We start from the raw sequence: 22,771 nt of genomic DNA on the forward strand, positions 1-22,771 counted from the left end.
CACTTTGTTGTACAGCAGAAATTATCACAACCTTGTAAATTAAATATACTTCAATAGAACTTTAAACATTTTTAATTAAAAAAAGAAAAAAATAATAATTGGCCACAGGAGTTCCTGCTGTGGTGCAGTGGGTTAACGATCCAGTTTGTCTCTGTGGCAGCACTGGTTTGTTCCCAGCTTTGCTCGGATTTCAATCCCTGGCCCAGGAACTGCCAAATGCCGTGGGTGTGGCCAAAAAAAGAAAAAAACAAGACAAGACAAAAATCAATTGGCCACAGGTGTGTGGATTTATTTCTGTACTCTCATTTCTGTTGCATTGGTCTGTATGTCTGTCTTTATGCCAGTACCATGCTTTAAAAAAAATTTTTGGAATTCTCTTCATGGCTCAGCAGTTAATAAACCCACTAGGATCCACGAGGATGCAGGATCGATCCCTGGCCTTGCTCAGTGGGTTAAGGATTTGGCGTTGCCTGAGCTGTGGTATAGGTCGCAGATGCGGCTCAGATCCCAAGTTGCTGTGGCTCTGGCGTAGGCTGGCAGCTGTAGCTCTGATTCGACCCCTAACCTGGGAACTTCCATATGCCATGGGTGCGGCCCTAAAAAGCAAAAAAAAAAAAAAAAATCTTTAGCTTTGCAGTAAGTTTTGAAATAAAAAGTGTGAGACCTCCAACTTTTTTAACAAGTTTATCTTGGCTATTTGGAGTCTCATGTAATACCACTTGAATTTAAGAACTGCCTTTTCTATCTCTGGAAAAACTGCTGTTGGAATATTGACAGGGATTGCTCTGAATCTGTAGACTACTTCGGGTGGTATCAACATCTTTACAGTATTGTCTTCCTACCCATCAACATCAAATGTCTATTTATTTAGGACTTCTTTAAATTCTTATATTCTTGGAGGTCCCGCCGTGGCTCAGTGGTTAACAAATCTGACTAGGAACCATGATGTTGCAGGTTCGATCCCTGGCCCTGCTCAGTGGGTTGAGGATCTGGGGTTGCCATGAGCTGTGGTGTAGGTTGTAGACGCGGCTCAGATCCCCCATTGCTGTGGCTGTGGCATAGGCCGGCGGCTACTGCTCGAATTGGACCCCTAGCCTGGGAACCTCCATATGCCGCAGGAGCGGCCCTAGAAAAGGCAAAAAGACAAAAATAAATAAATAAATAAATTCTTATATTCTTTTTTTCCCTCATTTTTTTTATTGGGGTGAAATACACATAAAATTTACCATCTTTACCACTTTTAAGCGTACAATTCACTGATGATACATTCATAACATTGTGCAACTACCACCTTCCACCCCCATGCATTCTTTTCCTCCTGTAAAACTGAAACTCTCTACCCATTAATAACTGCTCATTTCCTCATCCTCAGCCCCTGGCAACCACCAGGAATAGAATTCTTTCAAAATGTATCTGAACAATCTATATTTTCACCAAACTCATCAAAAGGCAAATTGGATACCTGTGTTAATAGTCTCATAAAAATCTCAAATATCAAGATTGCCCTTGTGGTGCAGTGGGTTAAGGATCTGGTGTTGTCACTGCAGTGGCTCTGGTGGCTGCTGTGGCCTGAGACCAATCTATTTTTTATATATGTTCTTAAATTTTTATAAATGCCCTTAACTATGTTGAGGACGTTCCTTTATATGCATAGTTCTCTGAGTATTTTTGTCATGAAAGGGTGTGGGAATTTTCATCAAATGCCTTTTCTTCATCAATTGAGGTGATCATGTAGGTTTTTTCTTCGTCATAATAGTGTGGCGTATTACATTGATTTTCATATGTGGAACCACCTTCAGATTTCTGGGATAAATCTCACTTAATATGGTGTAAAATCCTTTTAATATGCTATTGGATTCATTTCACTAGTAATATGTGGAGGATTTTTGCATCTCTATTCAAAAGAGATTAGTGTATAATTTTCTCCTCTTGGGATATCTCTATATGGCTTTGGTATCAGGGTAATCCTGACCTCAGCGAATGAGTTAGGAAGTATTCCCTCTTCTTCTGTTTCTTGGAAGAATTGAATAAGAATTGGTGTTCATTATTTTTAAACCATTTAGTAGAATTCATCAGAGAAGCCATCTTTTTCTTTTTTGGAAGGTTTTTGATTGCTGATTAAATCTCTTGACTTGTTACAGGTCTGTTGAGATTTTCTGTTTCTTCTTGTGTCAGTTTAAGTAATTTGTGTGAGTGAGTGCCTAAGAATGTGTCCATTTCACTTAGATTGTGTAATTTGTTCGTGTACAACAGCTTGTTCTTAGTATTCTCTTTAATCCTTTAGTTCCCCACTTTTATTAGTGATTTAAAATATTTGTATGTCCGTCTTTTTATCTTTGTCTAAAGGCTTATCTATACGTTTGCTAATCGTATTGGTCTTTTTTTTTTATACTTTTTTTTTTTTGTCTTTTTGCTATTTCTTTGGGCCGCTCCCGCGGCATATGGAGGTCCCAGGCTAGGGGTCTAATCAGAGCTGTAGCCACCGGCCTACGCCAGAGCCACAGCAACGCGGGATCCGAGCCGCGTCTGCAACCTACACCACAGCTCATGGCAACGCCAGATCGTTAACCCACTGAGCAAGGGCAGGGAGCGAACCCACAACCTCATGGTTCCTAGTCGGATTCGTTAACCACTGCGCCACGACGGGAACTCCCGTATTGGTCTTTTCATGAGAACCAACTTTTGCTTTTGTTGATTATCTTTCTTATTTTTCAATTTTCTTTTTCTTTTCTTTTCTTTTTTTTTTTTTTTTAGGGCTGCACCTGAGGCATATAAAGGTTCCCAGGCTAGGGGTCGAATCAGAGCTGTAGCCACTGGCCTATGCCACAGCCACAGCAACACCAGATTCAAGCCACGTCTGTGACCTACACCACAGCTCACGGCAACCCCGGATCCCCAACCCACTGAGCAAAGCCAGGGATCGAACCTGCAACCTCATGGTTCCTAGTTGGACTCGTTTCTGCCGTGCCACAATGGGAACTCCCTCAATTTTCTTATTTATATCCACACTAGACTTTATTACTCTTTATTTACTCTTTTTCTGTATCCTCAAGGACTAAATTTAGGTTATTGATTTGAGTTTTTTTTTTTAATGTAGGTGTTTATTGCTCTAAATTTCCCTCTGAGCACTGCCTTGACTGCATCCCATATTTTTTGGTATGCTGTATTTTAATTTTCCCTGGTCTCTATTTTCTAATTTCCTTTGTGATTTCTTATTTGACCATTTGAGTTTTCAAGAGTGTGTTGTTTAATTTCCACATATTTGTGCATGTTCTAGTTTTCCTTCTGTTACTGATTTAGCTTCATTTCACAGTAGTGGGAAAAGATACTTTGCATGATTTCAATCTTTTAAAATTTATTGGGACTGTTTTGTTTGTTTATCTTGGATAATATTCCGCATGCACTTGAGAACAATGTTTATTCTGCTTTGTTGAATGGACTCTTCTGTATATGTCTGGTAGATCTCATCGGTTTGTAATGTTGTCTTCTGGTTTCCTATACCACATTTTCTTTACCCATTCTACTACTATTGGGCAATTGCATTGGTTACAGTTTCTATTTCTTGGTGCACGAGTTTCTCATAATATATACCAAGGAGTGGAATTGTTACGTGTTGGTTTTGCACATGTTCAGCTTCACTAGTCAATGCCTATTTCCCAAAATGACTATACCAATTTATACTTTCATCCCAGTGTATAACAGTTCCTAGTATGCCCCAACCTGACTATAGTTAGTATGGTCAGACTTGTTAGTTTTGTCGGTCTGGTGCATTATGGCATCTTATTATGGATCTTTTTTTTTTTTTTTTGTCTTTTCAGAGCCACACCTGTAGCATATGGAGGTTTCCAGGCTAGGGATAAATTGGAGCTACAGCTGCCAGCCTATGCCAGAGCCACAGCAACACAGGATCTGAGCTGCGTCTGCAACCTACACCACAGCTCATGGCAACACCGGATCCTTAATCCCCTGAGCCAGGCCAGGGATCAAACCTGCCACCTTATGGTTCCTAGTTGGATTTGTTTCTGCTGCACCATGACGGGAACTCCCGGATCTAGTTTTTATTTCCCTGACTACAATGAATTAAGTTTTTCACTTTGTCCTTCTTTTCTCTCTTTTAGTTTCTCTCATATTCCAATTCTTTACCTCCATTCATGTCATGATCCTCTCTCTCCCATATGATTCAGAAAGTCAACATGGTGGTTAAAAGTACATGTTCAGAATTGGAGTTGGGTTTTAGTCCTCACTATCTATGTGGTGTCTGGCAAGTTACTTAATAGAACTTGGCCTAAATACTTAATAATTGTTCACTATCATCATAAAGCTTAACTTTAGAGTCAGAAAAAAATTGACATTCGAATTCCAGCTTTCTTCCCAACATTTTGTTTAACAAACTTAAAAAAAAAAAACTTTTTGCTTGGAAATAATTGGGCTTGCAAAAAAAATATACAGGGAGGGTAAAAAATATATATGGAGGATCTCATCCAATTTCCCCCAAGGGTTTTATCTTACATAATTATAGGACAATATCAAAAGCAGAAGTTTGACATTGTAAAATGTATGTGTATGTCATTTTATTACATGTGTAGATTCATACAACTGCTACTGCAGTTAAAGTATACAACTATTTTCTTACCACAAGGATCTCCATCATGCCTTTATAACCACACACATAGCACTCCTCCCACAATCCCTAGCCTCTGGCAAGCACTATAATCTGTTCCCCATCTCTATAATTTTGTTATTTCAACAATGTTATATGAACTGAATCACACAGTATGCTCCCTTTTGAGACTGGCTTTTTTTCACTCAGTGTAATTCCCTGGAAATACATCTGAGTTCTTGCTTGTATAAATAGTTCATTCCTTTTTATTGCCAAATAATATTTCATGCTATGAATCCCATTGAAGGATACCTTGGCTACCTCCAACTTGGGGTTATTATGAACAAAGCAGCTATGAAATTTTGTGTAGAGGTTTTTTTTTTTTGTGAACATAAGTTTTCATTAGATGCATTTGGGCACATTCAGGGTAGTATGGCTAGAGGCCATAAATTCTCATTAGGAATAAATGCCTGGTAATATAATACATGGCTAACAAGGTAAGCTCATTTTTAGTTTTGATGGAAATTGCCAAGCTGTTATCTAGAGAGGCTGTACCATTTTACATTCCCAACAATTACGTAGGAGTGATCCAATTTCTCCACATCCTCATCAGCATTTGGCATTGCTACCATTGTCATTCTAGCCCTTCTGATTGTTGTGTAGTGATATCTCATTGTGGTTTTAAATTCCCTAATGGCTTATCATGTTGAATAGCTTTCCATATGCTTATTTTCCATCTTCACACCCTCTTTAGTGAAGTGTTTTTTCAGATCTTTAACCCATTTCTAAATTGAGTTGTTTCTTACTGTAGTGTTGAGTTCTCTGTATATTCTAGATACTAATCCTTTTCCAATATGAGGCTTGCAAATATTTTCTCCCATTCAATAGCTTGACTTTTTTAGAAAGTTGTAGTTGATTTACAATGTTATATTAGTAGAGTTCCTGCTGTGGTGCAGTGGGACCTGTGGAGCCTCTGCAGCACCAGGATGCAGGTTTGATCCTGGCCTGGCATGGGGAGTTAAAGGATCTGGTGTTGCTGCAGCTGCAGAGTAGGTCACAACTGCAGCTCAGATCTGATCTCTGGCCAAGGAATTCCATGTGCTGTGAGGTGGCCAAAAATAAATAAATAAATAAATAAATAAATAAATAAATAAATAAATAAAATACAACTATTTTTTAAAATTATGTTTGTTTTAGGAGTACAACATACTCATTCAATATTTTATAAATTATTCTCCATTTAAAGTTATTACAAAATAATAGCTTTATTTTCCTGTGTGGAACAATATATCTCTGCTGCTTATTTATTTTTATGTAGTAATCTGTATCTCTTAATCCCTTACCCCTCTCTTGCCCCTCCACCTTCCCTCTCCTCACTGGTAAACACTAGTTTGTTCCCTGTATCTGTGAGTCTGTCTCTGTTTTGTTATATATATTTGTTTGTTTGATTTTTTAGATTCCACATATAAATGATAACAGAATATTTGTCTTTTTCTCTCTCACTTATTTCACTAAGTTCTAGGTCCATGCAGTATTGTTGTACATGGAAGAATTTCATTCCTTTTTATGGCTATCATTAAAATGTCCATACTACCCCAAGCAATCCACAGATTTAATGCAATCCCTATCACAATACCCATGACATTTTTTCACAGAACTGGAACAAACAATCCTAAAATTTATATGGAACTACAAAAGACCCCCAACTGCCAAAGCAATCTTGAGAAAAAAGAGCAATGCTGGAGGTATCATGCTCCCTGGCTTCAGACTATGCTACAAAGCTACAGTAATCAAAACTGCACAGTACTAGGGGATTAAGATGGTGGAATAGAAGGACTGGAGCTCAACTTCTCTCCTAAAAAACAACAAAATTCACAACTAAAGGCTGAGCACTCTTCACCCAAATGGACCGGAAACCTTAAAAAAGATACCCTACTCCAGAAGAAAAAGAGGAGGCCACATCAAGAGGTAGGAGGGGTGATTTCACGATATAAACAACCCCATACCTCCCAGGTGGGAAGCTCCACAGACTGAAAACTAACTGGTTCCCAGAGACTCACCTATAGGAGGGAGAGTTCTGAGCCACACATCAAACTCTCACTTGTGGGGATCTGGCACAGGGAGAAAGAGCCCCTGGAACATCTGGCATTGAAGGCCAGTGGGGCTTGTGTGCAGGAGCTCCACAGGACTGGGAGAAACGGAGACCCCATTCTTAAAAGGCGCACACGGACTTTCACATGCACTGGATCCCAGGGCAAAGCAAAGTCTCCATAGGAATCTGGGTCAAACCTGACTGCAGTTCTTGGAGGACATCCTGGGAAAACAGGGGTGAACGTGGCTTGTTGTGAGGGAAGGACATTGAAAGCAAAGCTCTCGGGAATATTCAGCAGCTTGCCTTTCTCTGGAGGTGGCCCTTTTGGGAAAACCTGGCCCCACCCATCAGTCAGATGCTGAGAAGCCCCAGGGCAAACAACAACCCAGGTGGGATCACAGCCCCACCCCTCAGGAAACAGGCTGTCTCAAGACCCCTCAGGCACACAGCTGCCTCTAATCCCATCCAGAGACTAAGCCCCACCCACCAGAGGGATTAGAATCACCTCCACCTAACAGGGGGCAGGCATCAGCCCCTCCCATCAGGAAGCCTACAGCAAGCCCCCCATACCGACTTCAGCCACAGGGGGCAGACACCAGAAGGAAGAGAGGCTACAACTCTATTATCTGTCAAAAGGTCACCACACCAAAAACCTATAAACATGAAAAGACACAGAACTATAACTCAGATGAGGGAGAAAGGAAAAACCCCAGAAAATCAGCTAAGTGATAAGGAGATCCTCAGCATCCAGGAAAAAGACTTTAGATTGTTGATGCTGAAGATGATGCAAGACATTGGAAATAAACTGGAGGCAAAGATGGATAACTCACAGGAAACACTGACCAAAGAGATACAAGATATAAAACTGAAACAAGAAGAGATGCAAAAGACAATAACTGAAATAAAAAATTCACTAGAAGCAGCTAGAAGCAGAATACAGGAGGCAGAAGAACAAATAAGTGAGGTGGAGGACAGATTAGTGGAAGTTATGGATGCAGAACAGAAAAGAGAAAAAAGATTGAAAACAAATGAAGAGAGTCTCAGAGAACTCTGGGACAACGTTAAATGCACCAACATCCATATTATAAGGGTGCCAGAAGGAGAAGAGAGAGAGAGAAGGGGACAGAAAAAATATTCCAAGAGATAATAGCCGAAAACTTAACTCACATGGGGAAGGAATCACTCACTCAAATCCAGGAAGCACAATGAGTACCATATAAAATAAACCCAAGGAGGAATACACTGAGACACATAATAATCAAACTGACCAAAATTAAAGACAAAGAGAAAATCTTGAAAGCAGCTAGGGAAAAGAAACAAATACCATACAAGGGAACCCCAATAAGGTTATCGGCAGATTTTTCAGCAGAAACTCTGCAGGCCAGAAGGGAGTGGCACCATATACTTAACGTGATGAAAGGAAAAAACCTCCAACCAAGATTACTCTACCCAGCAAGGCTCTCATTCAGATTTGAAGGAGAAATAAAAACCTTCACAGATAAGCAAAAACTGAGAGAATTCAGCAACGCTAAACCAGCCTTACAACAAATACTAAAGGATCTTCTCTAGGCAGGAAAGAAAACACAGCAACAGGAAACAAAAAAACCACAAATGACAAGGCTCACCAGTAAAGGTATATATACAGTAAAGATACAAAATCATCCACGCACAATTATGCCACCAAAATCAGAAATCATGAGAAGAGGTGGGTACAAATGCAGGACACTGGAGGTGCACTTGCAATTAAGAGACCAACAACTTAAAACAATCTCATATATATAGACTCTTATATCAAAACTTCAGAATAACTTCAAACCAAAAATCTACAATTGATACACAAACAAGGATTCTCTGGAGAAGAAATATCTCATAGTAAATAAGTGCATAATCCACCCTGAAGGGGGTCATTTGACATCATTCTTGGAATGCTGAAGTCTCCTTAGATCTGATTCTGATTTCTTCTCCATCAAAGAATTTATGATAATTATAATTAAATAATGCAACTTTACAATTAAATAATACAGCACTAAAAAAAAAACTGCACAGTACTGACACACAACAGACACATAGATCAATGGAACAGAATAGAGAGCCCAGAAATAAACCCATGCACTCGTGGTCAATTAATCAACAACAAAGAAGGCAAGAATATACAGTGGAGAAAAGACAGTCTCTTTAATAAGTGGTGCTGGGTAAACTGGACAGCTACATGTAAAAGAATGAAATTAGGAGTTCCTGCTGTGGCACAGTGGGTTAAAAATCTGACTACAGTGGTTTGGATCACTGTGGAGGTATGGGTTTGATCCTTGGCCCGGTGCAGTGGTTTAAAGTATCCAGCATTACTGCAACTGCAGCATAGGTCACAGCTGGGGCTTACATTAGATCTCTGGCCCAGGAACTTCCATATGCTGCAGTTGCAGCCATAAAAAAAAGAATGAAATTAGAATATTCTCTAACACAAATACAGAAATAAACTCAAAATGGTTTAAAGACCTAAATGTAAGACCTGAAATCATAAAACTCCTAAAAGAGAACGTAGACAGAACACTCTTTGATATAAATCATGGTGATATTTTTCGGAGTCTGTCTCCTAAGGCAAAAGAAATAAAAGCAAAAATAAAAAGGGGGACCTAATTAAACTTAAAAGCTTTTGCATAGCAAAGGAAATAATCAACAAAATGAAAAGACAACAACGTACTGAATGGGAGAAAGTACTTGCAAATGATATGACCAATAAGTGGTTAACATCCAAAACATTTAAGCGATAGCTTGCCTTTTTTTGGAGGGGGGTGCTGCACCCGCAGCATATGGAGGTTCCCAGGCTAGGGTTCAAATCGGAGCCATGTAGGCTGCCGGCCTACACCACAGCCATAGCAACACAGGATGCGAGCCACGTCTATGACCTACACCAGATCCCCTACCCACTAAGCAAGGCCAGGGATCAAACCTGTGTCCTCATGGATCCTAGTCAGATTCGTTTCTGCTGCATCACGACGGGAACTCCCCTTTTTATCTTCTTAATAGAGTACTTCATGTAACAATAGTTTTGATTTTTATGAGGTCAAAAATAACAATTTTTCCTTCTGTGGACCATATTTGTGGTGTCAAGTCTAAAAACTCTTCACCTAGCCCTAGGTCCTGATGACTTTCTCTTATTTTTTCTAAAAGTTGTATAGTTTTATGTTTTATATTTAAGTCTATAATCCCTTTCAAGTTCATTTTCAATTATAGTGGAAAGATCATTTTTCTTTTTGCCTGTGGATATCTAATTGCTTAGGCACCATTTGTTGGAAAGGCTATCCTAACTTAATTGAGCTGATTTTGTACCTTTGTCAAAAAACAAACTGGGTGTATTTGTGTGGGTCTATTGCTGGATTACTTCTTCCGTCCATGAATCTGTAGGTCTTTCTCTCTACCAATACCACTCAGTCTTGATTGCTATAGCTATATAGCAAACTTTAGTATTGAGTAGAAGGATTTTCCCACTTTTTATTTTTCAAAATTGAGTAGAATGATTCTATTCTTTATTTCCCAAAATTGTTTTAGCTCTTCTAGTTTCTTTGCCTTTCCATATACATTTTATTTTCATTTTTTAGCTTTATGGAGTTATAATTAGATGAAACGTAAAACATTGTGTTATACAACTTGTTGATTTGAGGCACTCATGTACCGCAAAATTATTACCACCACAGCATTAGAGAACATCTCCATCATGTCACATGTACAGCGTTTCTTTTTTGTGGTAAGAACATTTGAGATTGACTCTCCTAGCCACTTTCAAGTGTTATTAATTATAACCACTATGCTGTACATTATCTTCAGGATTCATTCATCTTGAGAGTAAGAGTTTGTACCCTTTAACCAACGTCTTTCCGCCACCCTCCCCCACCAACCCAGCCCCTGGGAACCACCATTCTCCTCTGTTTCTGTGAGTTTGGCCTTTCCACATATAAGTGATATCATACAGCATTTGTCTTTCTTTCTCTGATTTATTTCACTTAGCACAATGCCCACAACATCCATCCATGTTGTTATATATATATATATGTATAAATATAACTGTCCATACTACACATCGTTTTTATCCATTAATCCATTGACAGACACTTAGGTTGTTTCTATAACTTGGCTTTTGTGAAGGCTCTAATAAACATGGGGGTCCAGATATCTCTTTGAGATCCTGATGTTTCTCCTTTTGCTGTACACCCAGAAGTGGGATTGCTGGATCACATGGTAGTTCTATTTTTAACTTTTTGGGGCACCTCCATGCTACATTCCACAGTAGCTGCACCAATTTATGTTCCCATCAACAATGTACAAGTGTTCTCTTTTCTCCATACCTGCATCAATATTGATGTCTTTTGTCTGTCTAACAGGTGTGAGATGATATCACATTTTGGTTCTGGTTTGCATTTCCCTCATGATTACATCTTTTCATGTACTTCTTGGTCATTTATATGTTTTCATTGGGAAAATACATATTCAATTTCTCTGCCCCCCATTTTTAAGTCAGATTATTTGGTGTTGTTTTGTAGAGTTATTTATATATATATTGGATTTTAACTCATCAGATATATGATTTGCAGATATTCCATTCTTTAGGTTGCCTTTTCATTTTTTATAATTGTTATAAATTTTAGAATTTTATTGTCTATTTACACAAAACTCTTACTGGGAGTTTGATAAGAATTGCATTCAACCTATAGCTAAATAGCTAAATGTGGGAGAGAAGTAATATCTTTACTCTTTTGGATCTTCCAATGGATGAAAATAGTATGTCTCACCATTTATTTAGATCTTCTTTGATTTATTTCATCAGTATTATGTCACTTTCATTGTATAAATCCTGTATACGTTTTGTTAGATCTACATTTAAGTATTTTAAATTTTTAGTGATTATAAACTTTATTGCATTTAAAATTTCCATGTCCACGTGTTCATTGCTAGTATATAGAAATTCAGGAGTTCCCTGGTGGGTTAGTGGGTTAAGGATCTGGCATTGTCATTGGCTTGACTTGGTTTGAGCTCTAGCTCAGGAACTTCCACATGCCTTAGGCACCACCCCCCAAAAAAGATTCCATTGACTTTTCTATGTTAATGTTGTATCCTGGGGAGTTCCCCTCGTGGTTCACTGGTTAACGAATCCGACTAGGAACCATGAGGTTTCGGGTTCGATCCCTGGGCTTGCTCATTGGGTTAAGGATCCAGCGTTGCCATGATCTGTGGTGTAGGTCGCAGACGCGGCTCGGATCCCGCGTTGCTGTGGCTCTGGCGTAGGCTGATGGCTACGGCTCCGATTAGACCCCTAGCCTGGGAACGAACCTCCATATGCCGCAGGAGCGGCCCTAGAAAAGGCAAAAAGACCAAAAAAAAAAAAAAATCTTGTATCCTGCAACCTTACTAAAGTCACTTATTAGTTCTAGGTTTTTTGTGTTAGGAGTTTCCTATATAGACAATTATGGTGTCTGCAAATGGCGACAATTTTATGTTCCTTTCTGATTTGCATCCACTTATTTACTTTGCTTGTTTTATTGCAGTGGTTAGGATTTACAGTACTATGTTGAATAAGAGTGGTGAGAAAAGATATCCTTGCCTTTTTCCCATTCTTAGAAAGAATTCAGTCTTTCACTGAACTAAATATGAGGTTAGCTGTAGGGTTTTGTAGATGTTAGCAAGCTGGAAGATTCCCTCTCTACTCCTCCTTTGCTGAGAGTTTGAATAGATGTTAAATTAGCAAACTTTTTTTAAAAATTTTATTGCTGCACCCATGGCATCTGGAAGCTCCCAGGCCAAAGACTGAATCCAAGCCACAGCTGCTGGCCTATGCCACAGCTGTGGCAATGCCTGATCCTTTAACCCACGGTGCTGGGCCTGGGATCAAACCTGCACCTCCCCAGGGACCCAAGCCACTGCAGTCAGATTCTTAACCCACTGCACCACAGCAGAAACTCCAGGAAACATTTTTAGGATGATTATTATGTGCTATGCACAGTTCACAATTCGTTTTTGTAATTAACTCATTTAATCCTCATAAAGAGCTTAAGAGTTGGGTACTATCAAAAGCATCTTGTTTTCACAGATAAGAAAAGTGAGGCATTTGAAGGGCAAATGAATTAGACAAGTCAAAACAGCTAGTAAGTCAAACGGCAAAGTCAGAATTCAGTCCGAGGTGTCTAATTTCAGAATCCATGTCCTCTGTCATTGGCACATGCTAACGTCGAACAATTTACATTAGCTTTGGGAACTTCATTTCTTCATTTGTGAAGTGGAGACGATGAATCCTAACTCATTGGGAAGATTAAGTGAAATAGTGCATATGCTTGGCATATATGGTGAAAGTGCTCAATGAATGTCAGCTATGTTAGTTACTGTAGCCTCACTATCAACTCTCTGGTAGAGTCTCTGAATCTGCTCTATAGAATGTTTGGAAATGGAGTGAGCCTTTCTGGCTGAGCTGGAACATGGGTCAACTCATTCTGATTTAAGGCTGTAAAGTGTAAATGATTAGAGACAGAGGGGAATATGCGAGCGCCCACTCCCAGAGTGAAGCTTTATGTTATATTGATACCCAGTGTACAATCGCCAGGACTGGAAGGCCTTAAAAATCCCAGGTTATACAAAGAAAAGATATAGAAGGTACTTAATAAGAAGTTTAATATCACAGGCATTGTATTAAGCTCTCTTTTGTGCCAGGCAGGGTCAGTAAGAAAAAATATTCAGATCTTTCCTTTCTCGCTCTTACACAAGGAGTTGTTATTTTGGTAGGAATTGGAAGATGTGCTGAACAGGCTGCATTTGTCTGCAGGAACATTTTCCCCCGATTTTGGCTTCAGTCGTGGATCAGTTATTGCCTTTTTTAACTCAGGAAGAAAGTGACTGAGAAAAAAAAACTTTGAATGCTTTTAGCAATACCCAGGTGTGCATTCAGTGTTCCTGGAGGGGATTAACAGGCGTGCTGAGTGAGCAGAGCATTTCAATCAAAATACACAACTGAGCACTCAGAGCATAGCAGGCAAAGAGGGGAAAGCACAATGTGAATTGAAATCCTTTTATTCCAGGGGTAGTGGCAACTCAGACAGCAGCTTATACACCTGTGTTCCTGCGATGCTCTTTCCGTCACAGCCCTGGGCAGCTTTTTGGACCTTTTGGCTGCCATCCTTTTCCAGCCGAGAAGCTTTTCTTCTGTTTTATGCTACCACCACCTGCTGTCCTGTTCCTACCACACAGAAACTCATCTCCCCTTTTCCCAAAGGAACGAATCTGACTGCAAGGCCACGGTAGGAATATCTTTCAGGGAGATTAAGCAATGACACAACTTTTCGAGGCTTAATTTTAAAAGCACAGACTTTTAAAATGAACGTGTTGTTTTAAATGCCTGTAAAGAAAGTACTTTTCTTTTAGTCATGTGATGATAAAGGGCTGAATATCATTTTTACCATGGCAAGAGGAAACGATAGGATGGGTGATCCTTTTCATTTATTTTTATTTAACAAACATTTAAATCGTGTTTAGTATATGTCGGGCACTGTTTTAAGTTCTCTATCAGGATAAGCCTTGTAATCCTTATAACAACCCTGTGAAGTAGGTTCTATTATTATTCCCATTTTGGAGATGAGAGACCCAAGGCACAAAGAGGTCAAATAACATGCTCAGGGTTGCTGTAGTGGGTTACGTTCGTGTTTAAAATATTAGATGCTCCTCCCTGTTGGCATCAGTCTCAGCTATGTTACTTGCAGTGCTTTCCTTTCTCCATGTACATTCGGCCTGACCGGGTGACTGGCATTGTGCTATGACATCTGAACAGAGTAAAAGGTTCCGAGCAAAAGCCTTTTTTAAAAAAAAAGTCAGCTCAGCGTCCACCATGTTCTTCCCTTCTTTATCCAGGAAAGCAGTAGTGTTTGAGAGAGAGGATGTTCTTTCATATTGGATTTGAGAATAAAGACAGATGGAGCAGAACTGGAGCTGACCCCAATGGTACACATAACATGACAAAGAACTAAACCTTTGTGATGTAAGCCACCCGAATCCTGGAGTTATTTGTTCATGTGTTTGTCGTCTTTGGCAGTGTAACATACAACTACCAGGTCGCATGGGCATTTAGTAATAAACATTTATGTCTTGAAACTACTAATACTCTTTCTGTCTCTATGAATTTGCCTTTTCTACAGAGTTCATTTAAGTAAAATCGTACATATGTGGCCTTTTGTGTCTGGCTTCTTTCACCTAATGTTTTTAATGTATATCCATGTTATAGAGTGTATCCGTACTTCATTCCTTTTTATGGCTGAATAATATTCCATTATATGTATATATATTTTGTTTATCTGATCATCAGTTAGATGGACTTTTGGGTTTCCACTTCTGTTTCAGTTCTCCTCTGTATATAACTAGAAGCAAAATTGCTAGATCATCTGGTATGTTATCTAATGTGTTGGCATACGTAGTATTCCCTTATAATCATTTTTATTTTGTAAAGTCAGTAATAATGTATCCTCTTCTATTCCTGATTTTAGGAATTTGAGCCATTCTCACCTTTTTCTTGGCCAGTATAGCTAAGGACTTGTCAATGTTGTTGATCTTTTCAGAGAACCAATTTTTAGTTTTGTTATTTTTCTCTATTGTTTTTCTGTTCTCTATTTCATTTGCTCTCATCTTTATTATTGCCTTCTTTCACTTTGAGTTTAATTTGATCTTTTTTATAGTTTCTTAAGGCGGAAGTTTAAGTTAGTGGTTTTTAGATTTTTCTCAATATATGTATCACAGCTATAAATTTCCCTCTTAGCACTATTATTGCTGCATCCCATAAATTTTGGTATGCAATGTTTTATTTTCATTCATCTGAAAGTATTTTCTAATCTTCCTTGCAATTTCTTCTTTGATCTGTTAATTATTTAGAACCGTGTTCTTTAATGTATGCCTATTTGTGATTGATTTTTAATTTTATTCCATTGTGGTCAGAGTACATTTTATTATTTGAATCCAATAAATTAAAATCCTTTATTGTTTTATAGCATAACCTATGGTCTATCCTAAAAAACTTCCATGTGCACCTAAAAAAGTTTCGTGTTCTGCCATTGTTGCATGAAGTGCTCTGTAAATAAATGTCAGATCTAGTTTGTGTATAGTGTTGCTCAAACCTTCTATTTCCTTTTTGATCTTCTGTCTGGTTGTTGTTTTCATTATTGAATGTGGATATTGAAGTCTCCAATATTATTATTGATGTATTTTTGGTTGCTTAACACTTTTTTTCTCCTGAGTTAAAAAGACAGCTGTATAAAGTGATAAATTATAAGTGTATGTTGATGGACACACAATAATTTGTATGACAGTAACATCACAAAGAAGGAGGGAAAGAAAGAAGATATGTAGAATCAAAGTTTTTATGCATTATTGAAGTTTAGTTGGCATTAATCTGAATTAAATTATTATGGTAAAAAGTTAATTGCACTTCCCAGGGCAACCACTAAGAAAATAACTCAAAAAATACCATAAGATACATGGCACAGTTGTTAAAACAGTAGATGGGAAAATCTCTATTTCACATAAAATTAAGTATTAATGGAGGAATAAATGAACAAAATAAAAGCAAAACGTAGAAAACAAAGAGCAAAATGGTCGATGAATATCCTGCCTTATCAGTAATTACATTAAATGTAAATCAACTAAGCACTCTAATTAAAAGGCAAAAGTTTGCCAAATTAATACAAAATGCATGATACAACTATATACTTTTTACAAGAGACACACTGTAGAATCAAAGACACAGTAGGATGAAAGTAAAAGAATAGAAAAAGATACACCGTGAAAACATTAACCAAAAGGGAACTGGAATGGCTACTAAGATGAGACAAAATAGACTTTAAGACAGAAATTGTTACTAGAGACAAAAAGGACATTTTATAAAGGTAGAGTGTCAGTCATTCAAAAAAAAAACACCTATAACTATATATACACATTACAGAGAGATTCAGAACACATGAAGCAACTTTATGTTTTTGATAGACTTTATTTTCCAAGCAGTTTTAGGCTCACAGCAAAAGTAAGCAGAAAATACAGAATTCCTTATACCTCCTGCTACCCCTCCCCCCACACACACAAGCTCTCCCACTGTCAACATCCCACACCAGAGTAGTATATTTTGTTACAATTAATAAATTTACATTGACACATCATATCATCCAGAGTCCATAGTTTATGTCAGGCTTCACTCCTGTATACTATACAAGTTTTGACAAAGGTATAATGATATGTATCCACCATTATAGTATTGTACAGAATATTTTCACTGCCCTAGAAAACCTCCTGTGCTTTGCCAATTTATCCTTCACCCCCTCCCACCTAACCCCTGGCCATCATTAGTCTTTTTACCTTCTCCATAGTTTTGGCTTTTCAGGATATCATATAGTTGAAATCATACAGCATGTAGCCTTTTCAAACTGGGTTCTTTCACTTAGTGATATGCATTTAAAGTTGTTCCATGCCCTTTCATGGCTTAATATCTCATTTCTTTTCAGCACGGAACAATATTCCATTGCATAGTTTTACTTTATTAATTATTTTTATTTTTAAAATGTTTGTGCTTTTTTAGGGCCACACCTGCAGCATATGGAGGTTCCAGGCTAGGAGTCAAATTGGATCTACAGCTGCCGGCCTACACCACAATCACACCAACGTGGGATCCGAGCCATGTCTACAACCTATACCGCAGCAGCTCACGGCAATGTCGGATTCCCGACCCACTGAGCAAGGCCAGAGATCAAACCCACGTCCTCATGGATACTAGTCAGATTCGTTTCCACTGCACCACAATGGTGAGTAAAGCTGCTATAAACATCCCCGTGCAGGTTTTTGGTGTGGACATAAGTTTTGGGTAACCCAAACTGTGGGTAAATACCAAGAAGGATGATTGCTATATCATGTTGTAAAAGAATGCTTAGTTTTATAAAAAAACGAACAACCAAACTATCTCCCTAAAGTGTTGTCCCATTTTACATTCCCACCAGCAATGGGTGAATGTTCCTGTTGCTCTGCATCCTTTGCAGCATTTGGCGTTTCAGTGTTCTGGATTTTGGCCGCTCTAATAAGTATATAATTACATCTCATTTTAATTTGCAATTCCCTAATGACCCAGTTCTCTAACGTTGAGCATCTTTCCAGGTGCTTGTTTGCCATATGTATATCTTCTTTGGTGTGTTGTCTATTCAAATCATTTACCCATTTCTCCATTAGATTGTTCATTTCTTATTGCTGAATTTTAAGAGTTCTTTGTAGCTCTGTTCATTTTTCCTTCCTGCTTTGCTTTCTGTTCCTCAGACTGAGTAATCTCAATTGACTTCTGTTCCCTGGTTCTTCTGCTTAATCAAATTTGCTGAGTTCCTGTAGTGAATTTTCCACTACAGTTACTCTGCTTTTCATCTCTATAATTTCCATTTGGTTCATTTTTGTATAACTTATGTCCCTTTATTGATATTTAGTAAGACATCTTTCTTATACCTTTTTTAGTTCTTTAGACATAGTTGCCTTTATTTCTTTTTCTTATTTTCTTTTTTGGTCGCCCCTCGGCATGTGGATTCCCGGGCTAGGGATCGAAAGCAGGCCAGAGTTGTGACCTACGCCACAAGCTGCAATAATGCCGGATCCTTAACCCACCATGCAAGGCTACATCCCTGCCACTGCAGAGACCCATTAGTCCCATTGCACCCCCGTGGGAACTCCTATTTCTCATAGGATGTATATAATGGCTGCTTTTTAGTTATCGTCTAGTAAATACTGTATCTGAACTTCCTCAGTTTCTCTTCATTACAGTGTTTTTGCTTTGTATGGACCATAATTTCTTGTTTTTTTGTTTTTGTTTTTGTTTTTGTTTTTTTTGCATGCCTCACAATTTTTTGTTGGAAAATGAGCATTTTAAACAATGTAATGTGGCAACTCTGGAAATCAGATTCTCTCCCTTCCCAGAGTTTCTTGTTGTGATATGTTTGTTTAGTGACTTTTCTTAATGAATTCTCTAAAGTCTGTATTCTTTTTGCATGTGGTCTCTGAGGTATCTGCATCACTTGAGAAGGGTCTTATTAAAATTCTCCCTCTCTCCCCTCAAGTTGTACCACACAGTTCATAGATTTTACCCCATACAGTTCAGCCACACTGATCTGTGCTTAAGGGGGGAGATTAGTAATGCATAGTGGTTAAGAGGAAGGGCTTAAAATCCAGGCTGCCTGCGTTTAAAGTCTTGTTCTGGCACTTACTAGCTGGTATCTGCTTCATTAATGATTAATAGTAATGTAACAAAAGTTAAGTGCTTAAAATCATGCCTGGCACAGTACAAATGAAATAGTCAACAAACACTAGCTGTTATTTTTAAGAGTATTGGCATTATTATATTCCCTCAACAGGTCCTTTGTGCTTGACATGCTCTCTGCCTGCACTTTTTTTCCCCCAGGAGACTTTTTTTTTTGTCTTTGTTTTGTTTTGTTTTTTAGGGCTGCACCCATGGCGTATGGAGGTTCCCAGGCTAGGGGTCGAACTGGAGCTGTAGCCGCTGGCCTACACCACAGCCCCAGCAACGCCAGATCCAAACTACGTCTGCAACCTACACCAGAGCTCACAGCAACACCAGATCCCCGACCCTCTGAGTGAGGCCAGGGATCGAACCTGCATCCTCATGAATACTAGGTCATATTTGTTCCTGCTGAGCCACGGCGGGAATTCCCTCCCTGGAACTTCTTGTGGCTTGCCTCTTCTTGTCATTTGAGTTTTGATTCAAATGTTACCTCCTCAGAGAGACTGTTCTGACTGCTCAGTGTAATGAAGCCTTCCTCCATCATTCTTGATTACATTACTCTGTTTTATTTTCTTCAGAGCATGTATCACTCTGAAGTTATTCTATTTATTTATTACTACTTTATTGTATGCCTCTTCACTGCACCACCCCCTCAGATAAAATGCTCCAGGAGGACAGAAAGCATGTCTACTTTTGGTTACTTGTTAGTGGATCTTTAGGGCCTGGAGAAGTTCCGGGTGGAAACGGGGACTCAATATGTATTTGATGAATGTATTTCCTTTGCAAGCCTTTCCAGAAAAAAAAAATAATAAAAGTTATAGAAAAGCAAGTTGAAGACCCAAATAAACAAAGCAACATACTCTATTCATGGATAAGAAGACATGATATCATGCAGATAAGAATTACTTATCTCAAATAATTTATAACTTAAATGCATTCTGTACATGGGTTTTTCATAGAACTCAATAAGCTAATCTAAAATCTGTATATAAGAATAACTGATCAAGAATAGTTGATAATTTTTAAAAAGAATGTGAAGGAGAAAGTTGAAGAAGTATAAAAATGCAAGAAGAAACAGATAAACCCATAATCATGGTTAGAGATTTCAATCACCTTCTTTCAATAATTGATATAACAAGTAAACAGAAAGTCAGCAAGAATATACTGTTTGGAAGAACGCTGTCAGTGACCTGACCTAACTGACGTCATACTCTACCCAACAGCAGCAGAATGCACATTCTTCTCATGTGCACATGAAATGTGTACCAAGATACATCATATTCTAGGCCATAAAACAAGTGTCAAGAAATTTGTTTTTTATTGAATACAAGATTTAAATGCTATAGTGCTTTACAATTTTCAAACGTTTTGTGTACGTGATTTCATACAATTCCCCTACTCCTGTGTTGCCCTTCCCTACTTTCTCTATATCTATGGGTCTGCTTCATATTTGGTTTATTCACTAGTTTGTTTGATTTTTATTTTTCAATTTTGTAATGGCCACACCCACATCACCTGGAAGTTCCTGGGTCAGGGGTTGAATCTGAGCCTCTGAGCCACAGCTGCAACCTACGTGGTAGCTGTAGCAACACCAGATCCTTAACCCACTCTGCCAGGTCGGGGGTCGAACCCACAACTCTGCAGCAACCCAAGCCACTGCAGTTGGGTTCTTAACCCAGCAGGAACTCCCAATTTGTTGTATTTTTTAGCTTCCACATATGTGATCTCATACAGTATTTGTCTTTCTCTATCTGATTTATTTCACTTAGCATAATGCTCTTCAAGTCCATCCATGTTACTGCAAATGGCAAAATTTCATTCCATTTTTATGGCTGAGTAGTATTTCATTGTATGTGTGTGTGTGTGTTTCTGTGTAATCACATCTTCTCTATCCATTCATCTGTTGATGGACAGGCTGGTTGATTCCATACTTTAACAATTATTAATAATCCTTTTATGAAGGATGCATGTATCTTTTCGAATTAGCATTTTGGGGGGTTTTTGATATATATTCAGGAGTGGAATTACTGGATCACATGATAGCTCTATTTTTAGTTTTTTGAGAAACCTCCATACTGTTTTCCCCAGTGGCTGCAGCAATTTGCAGACCCACCAGCAGTGTTTGAGGGTTCCCTTCTCTCCAGATCCTTGCCAATATTTGTTATTTGTGTTCTTTTTTTGGGGGGGTTCTTTTTGATAATAACCATTCTGACCAGTGTGGGGTGATATTGTGGTTTTGATTTGCAGTCTGTTCTGACTCAATGGCATTAAAATGGAAAATACGTTTCAGAAAGTTAACTGGAAAATTCCCAAATATTTAGAAACTTAAAAAAAAAAAAAAAAACTTCTGTATATCCCATGGGTCAAAGAAAATAATCAAAAAATAAGATTTTTTTTATAGTGAATAGAAATGAAGGCACAATATATCAGAATTTATAGGATGTCACTTAAAACAGTACTTGGAGTGAAATGTATTGCACTGAACATATTAGAAAAGGAAAAAAGGTCTGAAATGAATGACTTCAATTTGCACCTTAAGAAATTAGAAAAAGAAGTGCAAAGGTAACCCGAAGCAAATAGAAGAAACCAGAAATCAATGAAATAGGGAATAGAAAAACAATAGAGAAAATCAATTGAACCAAAAGCTGGCCCACTGATATGATTGATGAAATTGATAACACTCTAAATAGATTGATTGGGAAGAAAGAAAAAAAGGCACAAATTACCAATATTGAGAACGAGGAGACGTCATCCCAGTGGTATCGTGGAAGCCAAGGAGGAAGCGTGACAAGGTACAAGGAAGTAATCAACTGGGCTAAATGCTGCTCGTAGGTCAAGAAATAATGAGGAATCAAAACTGCCATTGGCTGCAGTCCCTTGTGACGTTGGTAAAGGCAGTTTGGGCAGAGTAGTGGGGACAAAAGCCTCAGTGAATCAGGTTCAAAAGGGAATGAAAGAAGAAGAATTTGAATCCTTGAGGGTAGACAACTCTTTTGAGGAATTTTGCTGCAGAAAGGAGCAGAGAAGTGGGACGGAATCTAGAGGAGAAAGTAGGGTCAAGAAAGACTATACTAGGAGTTCCCATTGTGGCTCAGTGGTTAACGAACCAGACTAGTATCCATGAAGACGTGGGTTCGCTCCCTGGCCTTGCTCAGTGGTTTAAGGATCTGGCGTTGCCGTGAGCTGGGGTGTAGGTCGCAGACGTGGCTCAGATCTGGCGTCGCTATGGCTCTGGTGTGGGCCAGCGGCTACAGATCCAATTCGTCCCCTAGCCTGGGAACCTCCAGTAAAAAAGAAAAACTATACTTTTTAAGATGGGAGAAGTAACAACATAATTACATGAGTAACAGGAATGGTCCATTAGAGAGAGAAAATTTAATGATGCAGAGAGTAGAGGGAAGACTCGTTAGGCCCGTGTCTTTCAGTAAGGAGAGTAGAGTCCATTGTGTGTGCCCTTAGCCAGTAGCACAATGGCCTCATCCAACATACCTGGAGAGAAGGACAAGTCCAGGGGTACAGAACTTCCAGGCAGGTGTATACATATGGTACTGGGAACTTGTGATGATCTCTTCTGATTATTTCTATTTTCTCAAAGAAATAGATAGCAAGATCATTAGTGAGAATGGGGACGGGAAAGGAGATACTAGAGGCTTGAGGAGAGAGAGGAAGATGGCTAAATTCCCCGTCAGTTCTGACATTCTGTGATCTTGAAACACGGGATAAAATACAGAAGAGTATTCGTTTTTCCCCCTTGTAGAGAAAAGCAAGTTCTTTCTATATAAGAACTATAGTAAAACAA

Source organism: Phacochoerus africanus, chromosome X (genome assembly GCF_016906955.1).
Source record: "Phacochoerus africanus isolate WHEZ1 chromosome X, ROS_Pafr_v1, whole genome shotgun sequence".
NCBI lineage: Eukaryota > Metazoa > Chordata > Mammalia > Artiodactyla > Suidae > Phacochoerus > Phacochoerus africanus.